Source organism: Brienomyrus brachyistius, chromosome 1 (assembly GCF_023856365.1).
Source record: "Brienomyrus brachyistius isolate T26 chromosome 1, BBRACH_0.4, whole genome shotgun sequence".
Classification (NCBI taxonomy): domain Eukaryota; kingdom Metazoa; phylum Chordata; class Actinopteri; order Osteoglossiformes; family Mormyridae; genus Brienomyrus; species Brienomyrus brachyistius.
In genome coordinates this window covers 2,751,794-2,766,780 of record NC_064533.1, presented here as the reverse complement: position 1 = coordinate 2,766,780, position 14,987 = coordinate 2,751,794, and the positions used below count along the sequence as shown (strand labels likewise).

Here is a 14,987-nt window from a genome sequence, read left to right as displayed (position 1 = left end):
CCCCATTTGAAAATCCCTTTTGGGTTACTCTCGTCTCCAGCGAATACTCTGCTCCCCAAAGGTGCTGACCCGCTCTCTCTCGCTCTCTGTCCCCAGCCACAATGAGCGGAAGGTGACCTGCAAGCACCCAGTCTCCGGCTCCCCCTCTCAGGACAACTGCATCTTTGTGGTCAACGAACAGTAAGTGTCTTTATTTCATCTGCGGCGTCCGGCCCATTCCCGCGGTAATGTGCTGGCTCCCCTACCCCATTATCCTTAAACGCCAGTTTCAGTGAGACCGACATCTCGGGCACAGTGATGCACGCAAAGAGAATATCTTCATCTTTGCCGGCTGATAAACATGCTGGGGGTCGGCAGCCATGTCTCTGAGCCTGAAGGAGCGAAGGCAGCTGCAGTGAAGGCACTGGGAAAATGTGACATCATCTGAAATCACTTGTGAGATGGATGCCGAGGAAGCCTGACCTTCGTGTGATTTGCACGGGACCTGGCAGCCCCCAGCATGAGAGCATGTGTGTGAGACAGATGGAGTGAGAGGGTACGGTCACCACGGTCTGACCGCCACCGCTTTGCTGGGACCACCCCAAATTCCAGGGGCGTTTCTGCCTCCCACGTACCCCCAGTAGTCCATTCCCACCCCACCCCCATTGATGTCAATGGCAGAGTGAATGAAGGGTATTTATAAAAAATAATTTGTATTTTGAAATCTGTTAAAAATAACTGGAGCTGTAATTGGGTTCCCCGTGCAGACTCTGGATCCGGTGCCGCATTTCACTGACAGCCATCCAGCAGGAGCCAGAAAGGAACTGTCACACATCTGCCATGCTCTGCTCAAATGCAGGCCGTGAGAAGAAATGAGAATTATTATTATGGTTATTATTAGACTTTATTAAAGATGGTTTATTTAACTCCGACGGGCATGGAGCCAATTAACGTACATATACATGTGACCAGTTTGCTGACAGGTGTTTACTCTTTTAAAGATCATTTTCAGATGATTTTAGGACGAACAGTATAAAATAGAGTAAACTGTACACGCAGTTTTCACCTTTTCCCGACCCAGGGTGGTCATGTTTAAACAAGATACCCCAGAATGTTCCCTGCGACCGAGAGTGCTGGCCTATTTTACATTATCCTCTTCGGGAGACATCACTATGGAAAAACGAAATCCCTAGCAATATCCGTACTCCCCTCCCCCATGCTGAAAGTTCATGAACCCAAAACATGGAGGCGTGTAAATGGACATGGCTGTCGTTGCAGGTGATGTGAGAGGCTGTGTTGGGACATGACTACAGCAGGACACGAACCCACGCCCTGTCAGTACTAAAGGCCTCCCACCGTCACTCTCCCCCCAGATAAATCTTTACTTTTCCCTCTCTCTCCCCGCCTGAGCAGCCAGCCATCCCCGGTCCCCAGGCTTTTGTCTTCGTATCTGCCGTCCTCATACCAGGACGGGATTAGACATGGCTGCCGTCTGCCAGGTGACTTTCAGCGCCATTGTGTGTGGCCCTCTGACGGGACCTGCATAGCGGGAGGAGGAAAGGTGTAACTAAAGGAATGGACGGTGGAGCGGCCAGTGGCGGCCATGACATGGATGAGGATTAGCGCAGGCTAAGATTAGCATCTCCATGCGCTGAATCTCAGACACAGCATCCCAAGGCTACGGAGTTACCCCCGGCTCGGACCCCGCGAGGGGAGCGGTGCGGGAATCACGTTATACATCATTGGGCCCTAAAGATGAGCAGTTTAGTGCAGCCAACTCTGTCTGCTTTAGGGTCTGTCCCCTCATTACCCCCCTTAGCGGGTATGGGACCGCCCTGACAAAGGCACATTTAATCCGGCCAGCGTTTATGACGTCGCCGTGAGGTTTTACTGTGGGGGCAGCTTGGAATCCCAAGCAAAGATGTTTTCGGAATACCAAGAAAGGGACGCATTCGCAGATGATGAAAGTTTCACCTTGTTGTATATGGTTACTTCACAGGCATCGCTGGGCCCCGCTGTGCCCTGGCATGTGTCCCCTCACTGTGTTGGACATGCGACCTCGGCTGCGGTCCCACACACACGTTTCCCTTTGGCTCTTTCTCTTTGTTGCATGCCAAGCCGCAACAGTGCAGGTGTCGCCCCCCCGGAGCCCCGCCCATGGCACCACCAATTGCTTGGCGAGGCTCTGCACTCACGCTTGTATGACTGGAGACGAGCCAGGTTTGGGATGGGTAGGTGCCGCCCACAGGAAATGGAGGGCGCCCCCTACAGGCTGTTTACCCCGCCGCCCCACAGTCCTTATTTACATATGGAAGCTGTTTGTAAAGTCACAATGGGATAGTGTGGTGGGTCGGCCTGGTGAGTGCGGGGGTCTGTTTGGAGCAGCGTGATGTCAGCAGTAATGCGCCAGGCTGATATTCTGTCCGGCTCCATCCCTTTGTTGACTCTCCCTAATCTGGACACATCATCTCCGCTTGGCACTCGGCCTCCGGCCCCCGGTTCCATGCCGCAGACTGGCCATGTAAAATTCATGCTGGCAGTTTGTTTGCGACAGATTGTATGGCCTCCGGGACCCTTGCCTCCACTTGCCAAAAGGGGGGGGGGGGGGGGGGGTTCGGCCATTATCCGCTGGGATCCCCTTTCCTCTCCTTTTCCCACCCCCATCCACATTTCCCCCTGGAGGCCTGGCCAGTGCAAACTGCAGATACGAATGTAAACAATCCCAATAACAGTGAGTGACGGGGGGGGCTATTCAGTGAGGAAGATGGGGAGAGGATGCAGGCTGATTTACTGACTTAAATACCCAGCATGCACAGGTGCTCTGTGCTGCATTTTACCGGCTCGCTCTGTCGTCGCTCTGGTCTGCTGGGTGCTTTTCCCCTTCGGCCATCATCTGACTGTGTATCTCTGCCTTTTCCTGTGGATGCTCCGTTTCCTGCAATCAGTTCATGATTTTTTCCCCCCTTTTCTGTTTTTAGCCTGAATTATGGGAAACTGGTTCACCCTGTAATATACAGGTAATATTCAGCTGTGTTCATGGATGCTCCCTGTCTCTCGTGCTCTGAAGGCGAGACCGTCTGTCTTGCTGCTGCTTCTCTCCTATTGACCTCTGTCTTCGGCTTCTAGCGCTGATGCCCCCCGCCTCTGCCTGACACACCTCCTTTCTGCGCTGCTCAGCTCCGCCTGGCTCATAGGCAGTCGTGAAGCTTGCTTCCTCTGTCGGCTTCAGCTAGCAGCTGCCACTATGCGAAATTTCACAAATTCTGAAGGATGGCTCAGACTTTTTAAAGGGACAGGTGTACATTTAAAGGGGATGTTGCATCCGGCTAATCAGGGAAGGCAGATACAGGAGGAGTTACAGGAGAGCAGTGTGACATGAATGTTACAGGGGACATACTGTGGGTCCCCATGTGCAAACAGAACCTCTCTCCTTGTGCACACACAATGGGATACATGGTGCCCTGTTCTTAAACACCCCGGACTTTAACATGTCTGCAGAGTCAGCCCCCAGGTGCGGGATGTGAGAAGCTGTCGATTCTTACATGCATGCATGCATACACACACAGCCCCGTCCCATCGCAGCCTTACTCCCGTAACCGCATCAGTGCATCCTCTTGCATCTCTGCCACTCTCACTTTGATTTGATTACTGTCTGTACCTTGCGTGCGCGTGTAAATGCGCATGTGCATGCATGCGTCACTGCCTGTACCTTGCATGTTTGTGTATGTGTATGTGTGTGTGTCCATGCATGCGTCACTGCCTGTACCTTGCATGTTTGTGTATGTGTGTGTGTCCATGCATGCGTCACTGCCTGTACCTTGTGTGTGCATGTATATGTGCGTGTGTGTGCATCTGTCACTGCCTATACCTTGCGTGTGTGTGTGTGCGCGCGTGTTCATGCATGAATTGCTGCCTGTACCTTGCATGTGTGCGTATTTGCAGGTGTTCATGCATGTGTCGCTGCCTTACCTTGCATGTGTATATGTGCATGCCCAAGCATGCATCACTGCATGCAGCTTGCATATGTATTTGTGCATGTTGATGCATGTGTCGCTGCCTGTACCTTCTGCGTTCGTGTATATGCGCTTGCCATGCATGCATCACTGCCTGTTTCTTGCGTGTATGTGTATATGCATGTGTGCATGCATTGCTGTCTGTGTCTTGTGTGTGCATGTGTGTATGCATGTGCATGCAGACATCGCTGCTTATTCTTTGCGTGTGTTTGTGTGTGTTGATGCGTGTGTGCATACATGTGTTGCTGCCTATACTTGTTATTTAGGGACTGGCTGCTTCTCCATATGAGATGCACTCAGTAAAGTATAAAAAGGTATCTTCATCAGCTACACATATGATTTACTGTGACCCCCGGGCTCCCAGCCTCTTCCTCGCCTGTTCAGACACAGTTTACACAGCACTCACTCGCATACTCAAACACCCAGTGCCAACATCTAATATCTAATGTAAGGTAGGTGCCCCTTTTGTCTCCAGAGGCACTTCACAGTTGCATGAATTTTGTTTTCAGAGCCTAGCAGTGTATTACTGCGCTGTTATTTTTGCACTAGTGGCCTTCCTGTTAGTTTTAATGAGTCTGGCTTCGCTCTTCGCTCCTCTGACCTCTCCTATTCTCAAGGTGCTTTTGGCCTCGGACACCTTCTGCCTGCATGGTTTTTGTTCATCACGCCGCTCTCTGTAACCTCTAAGCCGGGGTTCACAAACTTTTTGATCAAAGATCCACATCAGAAGTCTGAAGTCCACAACAGTATTTTCAATAAAAACAGCAACAGCATTTCATGAACTTTGGTGATAACCTTCAATATATAACATAAATGGGAAATTTTTAAGCCTCGCTGATCATTTCAACTTTGTCATTGGGGGGTGGGGGGGTTTCTATATTTCTGTACTTCGAACCACATTAAGCCTTTTTACGTTAACCTAGTTGATTCATAACATGCATCATTGTCTGGGTCCGGATTAACTTGCAGTTCAGTCTGCATCCGGATTTCAGAAGCCCTGATCTAGGCACCGTATCCATGGAAATGCCAGGAAGGTGGCTGTTTCTGATGTACTGGAACCATCAGAATTTACACCATGTGTAGAGTGACAGTAGCATTAAAGAGATCAGCCATGACCGCACTATGCAGCGGACGGGCAATGGCCACACCATGCAGCGTCAGCCATGACCGCCCCATGCAGCGGACGGGCGATGGCCGCACCATGCAGCGTCAGCCATGACCGCCCCATGCAGCGGACGGGCCATGACCGCCCCATGCAGCGGACGGGCCATGACCGCCCCATGCAGCGGACGGGCCATGACCGCCCCATGCAGCGTGTCTATTGAACTGTATTTTTGTTCCAGCCTCTTACTAAATGCTGTTAAATTGGCCAGAAGTTTTGTATTTTGTTTGGTTACTTACGGTTAAGGTTACTGCTTGGTAAGGGTAAAGAGTGTCATGTTAGGATGAGGGTTCTTCCCTTAAAAGTTAATGGAGAGTCCCAACAAACTGTGTGTGTGTGTGTGTGTGTGTGTGTGTGTGTGTGTGTGTGTGTGTGTGTGTGTGTGTGTGTGTGTGTGTGTGTGTGTGTGTGTGTGTGTGTGTGTGTGTGTGTGTGTGTCTGTGTGTGTGTCTGTGTGTGTGTGTGTGTCATGAATTGACCTCCATCACCTGACTCTATCGCTGCCCTTTGTTTTCCTCCAGGCAATAGCACTGTATTGCACATCACATCACACGATATGTTCCAGGAAGATCAGGCCTCTTTAAACTCATTTCTTAGATCCTGTGCTTTTTAAGATAGAATTAAGCCAATTGAGGATGTTTGTATTTTTCCATGGCTGGGTTAGATGGGAGGATTCCCATGATGTAGGCCTGCCTGTCACAGAGGTTAGATGGGGGATTCCCATGATGTAGGCCTGCCTGTCACAGAGGTTAGGTGGGGGATTCCCATGATGTAGGCCTGCCTGTCACAGAGGTTAGATGGGGGGATTCCCATGATGTAGGCCTGCCTGTCACAGAGGTTAGATGGGAGGATTCCCATGATGTAGGCCTGCCTGTCACAGAGGTTAGATGGGAGGATTCCCATGATGTAGGCCTGCCTGTCACAGAGGGTTAGAAGTGCGGAGCTGCATCAGCTGTAGCTGTTTTGGCTTCTGCTTTCTCTGCGCTCCTCGCCTGTCGCTCTCTGCCTGGGCTGTCCGAGACATGGCCAGTCCGCGGGGGTCACATCGGTGCCATATCCCCATGCCCTTGTTCAGGTTCAGTTCCTCATCCAACTTTCCCGTCTCTCCCACCAAGATCTGTTCCGAAAGCCCCGGCCAACGAGAAGAAGGAGCGACCGCTGAGCACCATGAGCGAGGCGTCCAACTACACAGGCGGCTCGGATCACACGGCCCACACAGGCAGCCCCGTGGCCAGGGTGAGCCCCCCGTCACATGCTTCCATTCTGTGCCTCCATCGACCTAGGAGTGTCTAAATATTCATGTTTCCTAACTTCAGACGTCAAGGCCATCAAAAAAAGTGCACAATTTCGGAAAGAGGTCCAACTCCATAAAGAGGAACCCCAACGCTCCAGTTGTTAAAAGTGGCTGGCTTTACAAACAGGTATGCGTACAAACACAGCTCTTTTTCATTTTGTGTTTTACTTCCTAGTGTGTTGTTGTTATTGTTCAGTATTTCACCATTTCCCACAATTCCTTGTGAGGGTGTGGCACCTTACCCAGTCTGCCATCGAGTTGGGAAGGACTCGATATAGGAGCGGTGTTTCAAACTGCTGTGAGGGAGAATTTTCACTCAGCTCTTAAAAGTGTTGCCAGTTTGAGGGGCACAATGGCTACCAGTGCAAAATGTGACGGAAATGTGCCAGTGGGTTGGTGGGGGGAGTGAAATTCACCATGAGGGGCAGGGGTCCCTTTTTTACCATCTGTGTGCGTGTTTATGTCCTTTGGCTTTTTCAGGAACATCATGTATGGCTGGGATTCACCAGGCCATGCAAAATGCACTTTTTTTGATTGGTTAATGGGAAAACCTCTAACTTCGATGGAAAGTTGTATTGCAAGACTCGCGATTGGGTCGGGGTCGGTTTAATTGCGCCATCGTGTGATTACCTCTGCTGTAAATTCTGCACAGAACCTCGAGAGTCCAGGCCTAGTAGGTCAGCGGTAACACGAAGGCTGCTTCTCCACCACGACAGGTTCCATACTTTTGGCACTTCAAGGTGCTGGTTTACAGCTGGCATAAGTGGTACTGGCGCCAAATGACACCACATGGCAAGGCGGGCTGTTTTGCAATGAATCTGAAAAATGGTTGTATATTACAGGCTGGACAGTGTGTGATATTAATACCAATGTCGCATGTCATGCGCATTCAGTTCTTGCATCGCTGTTCAGCTAGATTAAGATCAGACTTTTTCTTACTTTCAGTTCTGTATGGAAATTTTAGCATGGGGGTTAAAGTTTCACGAAAATATTTTTACTCTCTTACTCTGTCATAGGAAAAAACTTAGCAAGCTTTGCAATTTTATTATTCCTTTCTAAACATATATTAGATAAACTTTAAACTGATTTATAGATCATGTCCGCTGCTTTTGCATGAGCACAGCTTGCATTCTCTGAGACGATCATAATCATTTTCATCCTTGCCGTTTTAAGTCACTACTAGATTGGTTTGTGAAAAATATATGAACCTTTTTGCTTTATAAATACCCTAATATCTATTACGACAAAATCACATCGCTGGGACAGCACACTATATGCATTATATGCTTGCTATCCTGGGACATGAAATAAAATGCTTTCTAATTTCTTGTCATGCTATTTGGATCTTTTTTTTTTTTGTATATGTTCTTAGGACCAAATCGCATTTTTATTAAACTTTTGGTTATCATTATTTTCTGAGTTCACAACTGTTTTCAAGGTGGCGTTTGTATTGTGTTTCAGAGGCAGGCTATTTGCATAACCAGTCGACAAAGAGAGAGAATTTCCCACCCCAATGTACCGAAGTACCCCAGCTGGTTTGGTACTTTTGGTACTGGTACTCGAATGGAAGTCAGTGGAAAAGCGAAAATACCAAAAGTTTCGTACTTGGTGCAGTCTAAACGCATCCAAAGCTTTTCTGCCAGACTTATCTGGCAATTAGAGATGTTTCTGACCTGGGCATTGGTGCACACTAATAGTGGCATAGTCCATAATGCACCGGGGCCCAGGACTCTCCTTCCAGTCAGTGGGCTGTAAGGGCACCCAATCAAGAGGCGTTACTTGCTTGGAGGAGCGCGCAATCCTGGCAGCTCTGTAGAAGCTCTGCTTTTGTCAAGGAGAGCCAGCAGGTCATCTGCCCCCCCGCCCCCCAAGATCCAGTTTGTGGAGCATAAATCATTACTCGGTCAAAGATATTGGAAAAAGCAGACAGAGGATGAAGCTGACGATGTAATACTTTAAGTAAACACCAAACCATGGCGGCAGATAGGGCAGCAGAGCTGGAAGGTACCATCATCTCATGGGGCACGGGGGGAACAAAGCCCCGCATATCTGGTTTGGCACAGATAACCAGGCCAATTCGCTGCAGTCGGAATGGAAGGGGGCCAGAGGCAGCACAGCGAGGGGAAGTGGGAGGAACAGGGACGTGACCACATCTGCTGCTGTTCCCCCCCGCAGGACAGCACGGGGATGAAGCTGTGGAAGAAGCGATGGTTTGTGCTGTCCGACATGTGTCTGTTTTACTACAGGGGTGAGTGCTCCGCCTCGCAGGCTCCCAGGCCCCTCACCGCATACACAGCCTTCTCTTCTTTTTCCTTTTTTCACGACTCGTTTAATAATTAAACTGTAACGGCGCCCAGCCAAAGTGCAAGACTTCCTAGCCGTTTCCATCGGCTTCGCTGTCCCAGGGGGGTCTTTCCGTTAAAAAGTGCACTTTGTGTGTAGCTGCAGTTCACAGCTCTGCAGAGGTGTGAAACGCCGCCCGTTAGCCCCGATGACGCACACCCCGCCGGGCCTAGATTCACACATCCTCTCCTGGCAGAAAACACAGCCTGTGGGATGGTGTGCGGCTCAGCCGGTGAGGGCGCTGTGCCTGTGATCGGAAGGTCGCCTCTTCAAATCCCAGGGTTTTACCAATGAGGCCCTGAGCGAGGCACTTAGCCCCAGCTGCCTACACCATGGGAACCCCCCATATAGTGACAAAAAAATGTCACTTTGTATAAAAGCATCTGCAAAATAAATAAAACAATGAAAAAGTGATTGTTGGTGACGGGGCTTCTGTGTTTCTGCTCTGCCATTGTAGTCTGTACATTAGCGTAGCGGCGGTCAGTGGGAAATGCTAAGTAACCTGAATGTTCATATTTAGTTTTGCATGCTCTGTTTGGGTTACTGTGTGCTGGCCAGCCGCTCACACCAAGCCACTCTGGGCCAGGCACCATGCCGCCTTCCTCTTTGCTTTCCATGTGGCTCTGTGAAGCATCTAATGATCATTCCGTTCTTGGGGCCCTATTCGCTCTGTCCAATAAATAATTAGTGCCAGCAGAGCGGGGAGGGGGAGAGCCCCCCCCTGTTTCACTGTCATCAGCATGGAACATCTTCTGACAGTCTGTCATTGTAGCTCTCCAGTTAACCTTTTCAGAACCAGGCCTGGAGCAGAGAATATGCCCGGCCTTTATATTCGTTAATATGGCCACATTATCAGATGTTATCTTAATGCAGATGGTGCAGCCATTTCTCTGCGCTTTTTTACTGTGTGAATTTCCAATCTCTCTAGAATTTTCCAGGCCTAAATTGCAGTTAGGAATTTTACTAAGACCATATAGATACATCCTCGATATGGTCAAACATCTTTTCTCGTATGAGTGACAAACTGCTCTTCAGGGTTTCTGTCTTTCTGCACTAACTCCGAAGTTGCATCTTGATTATGAGGCATGAGAAAATCGGCAGTCGGGGGATGTGATCAGGAGATCCATCTCCAAACCGCACCGTGACCTGCGATCGTACTGCTGCGGGGGCCCATCGGGTCAAAGGTCATCCCAGGAGGTTCCTCACCCAGAAAAGGAGTCGGTGTTTGGAAGCTAAAAGGAGTAAATTATGTGGATCTGTTATATTGGGAAACGTCTAAAGTCATGACTTGGTTTGGGCTGTTCTCTTGAGGTCCCTCCTCTTAAGCCCGCTGAGGTCACTTTGAGATTAAAGGCAGCTGACCTGCAGCCACTCGTCCATTACAGAGAGACGGGAAATGATCATCTCAGGGCCTCCTTCTGCTGCAGGACTTTCATTTCCATAACTCCTGCCATTAAGTGAAGTTCGCACCTCTGTAAGCCGCTCCTTACTTCCATCTCGGGGTGAAGGCCACCCAGAAGAGGGAGAAGCTTTCCTCTGCCAGGGATCATGAGGACAGCTGGGGTTCCCTCTCTCTCTGTCCCCTTCATCACTCGCTTCCGCTCACTGTATTCTTCCTGATTTCACTTTCCTATCTCTTATTTGCTAACTCCTCTCTCTTTCCTTCCATCCCCTGGTTTCCCCTCCTTACTCGTAGGTTGAGTGTCTGTGGTTCATGGAGAATATTGAGGAATCTGGTTATGGCTGTAGACTCACCCCGGTGATTGTAACCGTGGCCGTAAGCAACAGTCTCTGCCCCCTGCTGCGTCCTGCTCGACGCACTTCTCTGGGAGGCGCCTCTAGCAGACGCCCTAGCAGACCTTTTGCAGGGCTCCCTCGGTTATTATGGGATGGCCGGCTTCATTGCCTCCTGTATCTCTGATCACGAGGCTGGTGACTGATCAGCCCATGCGGATAGGGCTTTGTGTGATTTGCGCTGTGCCTTGATGTTTGGGTTGTGAGCTTTTCTGGTTAATCGTTGACAAAGAGTTTCTGTTCTGGAAAGCTGGAGTAGCCACCACCCCCATAAAGCTGGAGTAGCCACCACCCCCATAAAGCTGGAGTAGCCACCACCCCCATAAAGCTGGAGTAGCCACCACCCCCATAAAGCTGGAGTAGCCACCACCCCCATAAAGCTGGAGTAGCCACCACCCCCATAAAGCTGGAGTAGGTACCCCTATACAGCTGGAGTAACTACCCCCATAAAGCTGGAGCTCGTACAGAGACGCCTGCCGTCTCTCGCCAGATGAATTAATCATTGTAGGGCCTGGAGATAAACCCAAGGAGTGGCCCAGATCAGCCTGGGCTCCGACTCCCAGCAAGCTACTCGCACCTGGTGCCAGGGCCCCCGCATCTCAGTGCAGTCACACGTCACCAGCTGGATGGCTCCTGTTTATCACGTAGTAACATGCCGGCTGGGCCTGGAGTTTGGAAGTGCACGGTTCCCCTGTGGCTTCTGGTAGGAGGTGCTGTGCTACGCTGCCGTTTGTGTTTTTCATTTTGTGTCTCTGTTATTATGGGATGGCACAGATGGCTCCTATGAAAGCTGAGGATTCAGATACTTCCTGAGTAAACCTTTGAATCAGCTGTCATGTCTAAGATATTCTGCTGTTTGTGTGGTGCTGCCGTTTTTGCCAATTAGAGGGTGAAAGACAGATGGATGTCAAAAAAAGCCAAGGCTGCGATTTCCCCCCCCCCCCCCCCCCCAATGAAATTAACAGTGATACAGGCATTAATGTGGCTGACTGATCCTGAACAATGTGTTTACACACACAGCCTCGAGGTTGTCATGCCGTTTATAGTGTCTATGTCCATATGTGTTGGTTCTCCTGTAGATGACAAGGAAGAGGGAATCCTGGGGAGCATCCTCCTGCCCAGTTTCCACATTTCCATGTTGTCTGTGGACGACCACATCAGCAGGAAGTACGCCTTCAAGGTCAGCCCCCTCTCGCTGGTCCTCTCCCTTGTTCAGCATGGGATGTTTTTGGTCGGGCCACTTGGGGGGGCAGGAGCAGCCAGCCAGCGGCTCTCCTTAGCTCCTGCGTTCTGGCTGTATGCGCTGCCCCCCCCTTAAGAGCCCCAAGGGTGGTGTGGTGCAGAAATGTGAGGGGGAGCTTTGAGCAGCCCCTTCGGGTCTAATTCACACTCTGTAATTGGTGACAGCAGAACTGTCTGCACGGCTGGGAAACACAAAGATAAACACGAGGAATAATTCAGTCAGCGGCAGGAATGGCGCCCCATCACTGACCCGGGGCCAGGGGACTATGTGTTACAGAAAGCTGGGGGTGCCCTGCCCCCAGAGCAGGCTCTGCCCTTCGTCCGTGCCAAGTTTGGATTTGCTAACGTGTGAATTCAACTGTTATTTCCTCTCTCCCCATCCCCCCCCGCCACGCTCGGATCCGTCTTCCACGAGGCCGAATCGGGCCGTATCTGACCCGTCTTCCTGACGATCACCGCACCGTCATTGTAAGTCCAATCAGATAGGATGCATCTCGCCTCTCTCTCTTACAGACCACAAGACACTTATGAATATAGATGCTCTGGCTTCTCGCAGCTTTCTGTGAATAACTTTTGATTGTTTTGTTTCTTGTTTCATGGCTGAATAGGTTTTTGAATATATTCATGTGGAAATGATGTTTGAAAAGATTTTGGCTACGTACCTGGGCCTTTTACCATTCCATGTGTGTGCATATGTGTGTATGTTCATGTGTGTGTGTGTGTGCTTGTGCGTGTACATGCATGTTTTACAGTTGAGTTATTCACCATAGAGAAAACAGCCCCAAAGGCTGATACTGCATAAACAACTGGTGAGCAACTTTCCAAAACTCTCTCAATCCATGTGAAACGTTTTCGAGAAAGTTTTGGTGGATTTAGTGAGTTTGGGAAATTTTACGAAAGTTCTTCATCAGAGAACTGAGTGAGATTTGGTTCCCGACCTTGTAACATATGATGAGGAACCATGACTTCAGTCCTTTGGGGGTCTCATATCAAAAACAACAAAAAATGGAGTGAGTTTTGGAAAAATGCTCTTCGTTTGTCTGTCTGTAGGTCTGTCCATCCAAGATCTAATTTACCATGAAGACCTCCCTGGGACTCAGCTGTAATAAGACCAGCAGCTGTTCTGAACATAAGGGGTCTGGGCTGGGTGTGAGTGTGTTAACCGGACTCCTCACTCCCCCTGGTTCCGCAGGGCTGCTCTCTCCTCCCAGGCCACGCACCCCAACATGCGGACCTATTACTTCTGCACGGACACAGCCAAAGACATGGAGTTGTGGATGAAGGTGATGACGGACGCTGCCCTGGTGCACACGGAACCAGTCCGGAGGTACGTGCTTCCCTCTGCCTCTGGGGGGCATTGGGCCATGCCATCCTTGACATTGCGCTTTCTGGAATAATCCCAGTATGCTGCAGAACCTCCCAGCACTGCCAGACTTACACAAGCACAAGTGGAAAACATCCCACATCCGCCACAATGACATTTTTAATCCCTCTTTGTTGTGGGGTCTCTAAATTTCGGCGGGGCTCTATTTCAGCTCATTACACTTATAGTCCCTAAGCAACATTTGCCCCCCCCCCCACAGAAAAAACTGCTGCAGCACAGTTCTGCTTCTTCGCTTAGTGTGGGGTGTGTAGCCCCTGGTAAGATGATGAGGTAATGCCTGAAGTTCTGGTTCGGCTGCTGTGACAGCAGAGTGGGAACTCCATTAAGTGATGTGGAATGCTAGATGTGACCCATTTCTGTGTAGCTAGTGGTGGGGGGTAACCTTGTCTCCAGTCTTGGACACCCCCTCGGGCGTGTGTGTGTGTGTGTGTGTTTTTTTTTGTGTGTGTATGTATTTGTGTTGGTGTCTGTATGTGTGTGTGTGTGTTTTGTGTGTGTGTGTATTTGTGTTGGTGTCTGTATATGTGTGTGTGTGTATTTGTGTTGGTGTCTGTATATGTGTGTGTGTGTATTTGTGTGTGTGTGTATTTGTGTTGGTGTCTGTATATGTGTGTGTGTGTGTATTTGTGTTGGTGTCTGTATATGTGTGTGTGTGTGTATTTGTGTTGGTGTCTGTATATGTGTGTGTGTGTATTTGTGTTGGTGTCTGTATATGTGTGTGTGTGTTTTGTGTGTGTGTGTATTTGTGTTGGTGTCTGTATATGTGTGTGTGTGTATTTGTGTTGGTGTCTGTATATGTGTGTGTGTGTATTTGTGTTGGTGTCTGTATATGTGTGTGTATACACGCTCTCTAGGCTACTGAACACAGCAGGGTTTATGCTGGATTTACAGTCTGCTGTTTGGTCCTAACCCGGCTTGGAAGCGGTTGTTCAGGTTGGATGAGTGGCTTGTGTGGCTATTTCAGGAGGCCTTGCTTTGTGTGATACAGGACAGGCTTTGACGCTTGGAATGCTGGATGACTGCCCTGCATGTGTGATAGTGAATGGGGTCAGACTCAGGGAGTACCGGATGACTATCCCGCGTGTGTGATACCTTACGGGGTCGGACTCGCGCAGTGCCGGATGACTAACCCATGTGTGTGATACCTTACGGGGTCGGACTCGCGCAGTGCCGGATGACTATCCCGCGTGTGTGATACCTTACGGGGTTGGACTCGCGCAGTGCCGGATGACTATCCCATGTGTGTGATACCTTACGGGGTCGGACTCGCGCAGTGCCGGATGACTATGCCGCGTGTGTGATACCTTACGGGGTCGGACTCGCGCAGTGCCGGATGACTATCCCGCGTGTGTGATACCTTACGGGGTCGGACTCGCGCAGTGCCGGATGACTATCCCGCGTGTGTGATACCTTACGGGGTCGGACTCGCGCAGTGCCGGATGACTATCCCGCGTGTGTGATACCTTATGAGGTCGGACTCGCGCAGTGTCTGGATGACTATCCCGCGTGTGTGATATCTTACGGGGTCGGACTCGCGCAGTGTCTGGATGACTATCCCGCGTGTGTGATATCTTACGGGGTCGGACTCGCGCAGTGCCGGATGACTATCCCGCGTGTGTGATACCTTATGAGGTCGGACTCGCGCAGTGCCAGATGACTATCCCGCGTGTGTGATACCTTATGAGGTCGGACTCGCGCAGTGCCAGATGACTATCCCGCGTGTGTGATACCTTACGGGGTCGGACTCGCGCAGTGCCGGATGACTATCCCGCGTGT

General features: G+C 50.2%; 1 pseudogene; it reads left to right on the top strand.

Annotated features, from left to right (window-relative positions):
* LOC125745783 (pleckstrin homology domain-containing family A member 5-like) overlaps positions 1 to 14,987 on the top strand; it is a 121,168-nt pseudogene that overhangs the window by 72,179 nt on the left and 34,002 nt on the right.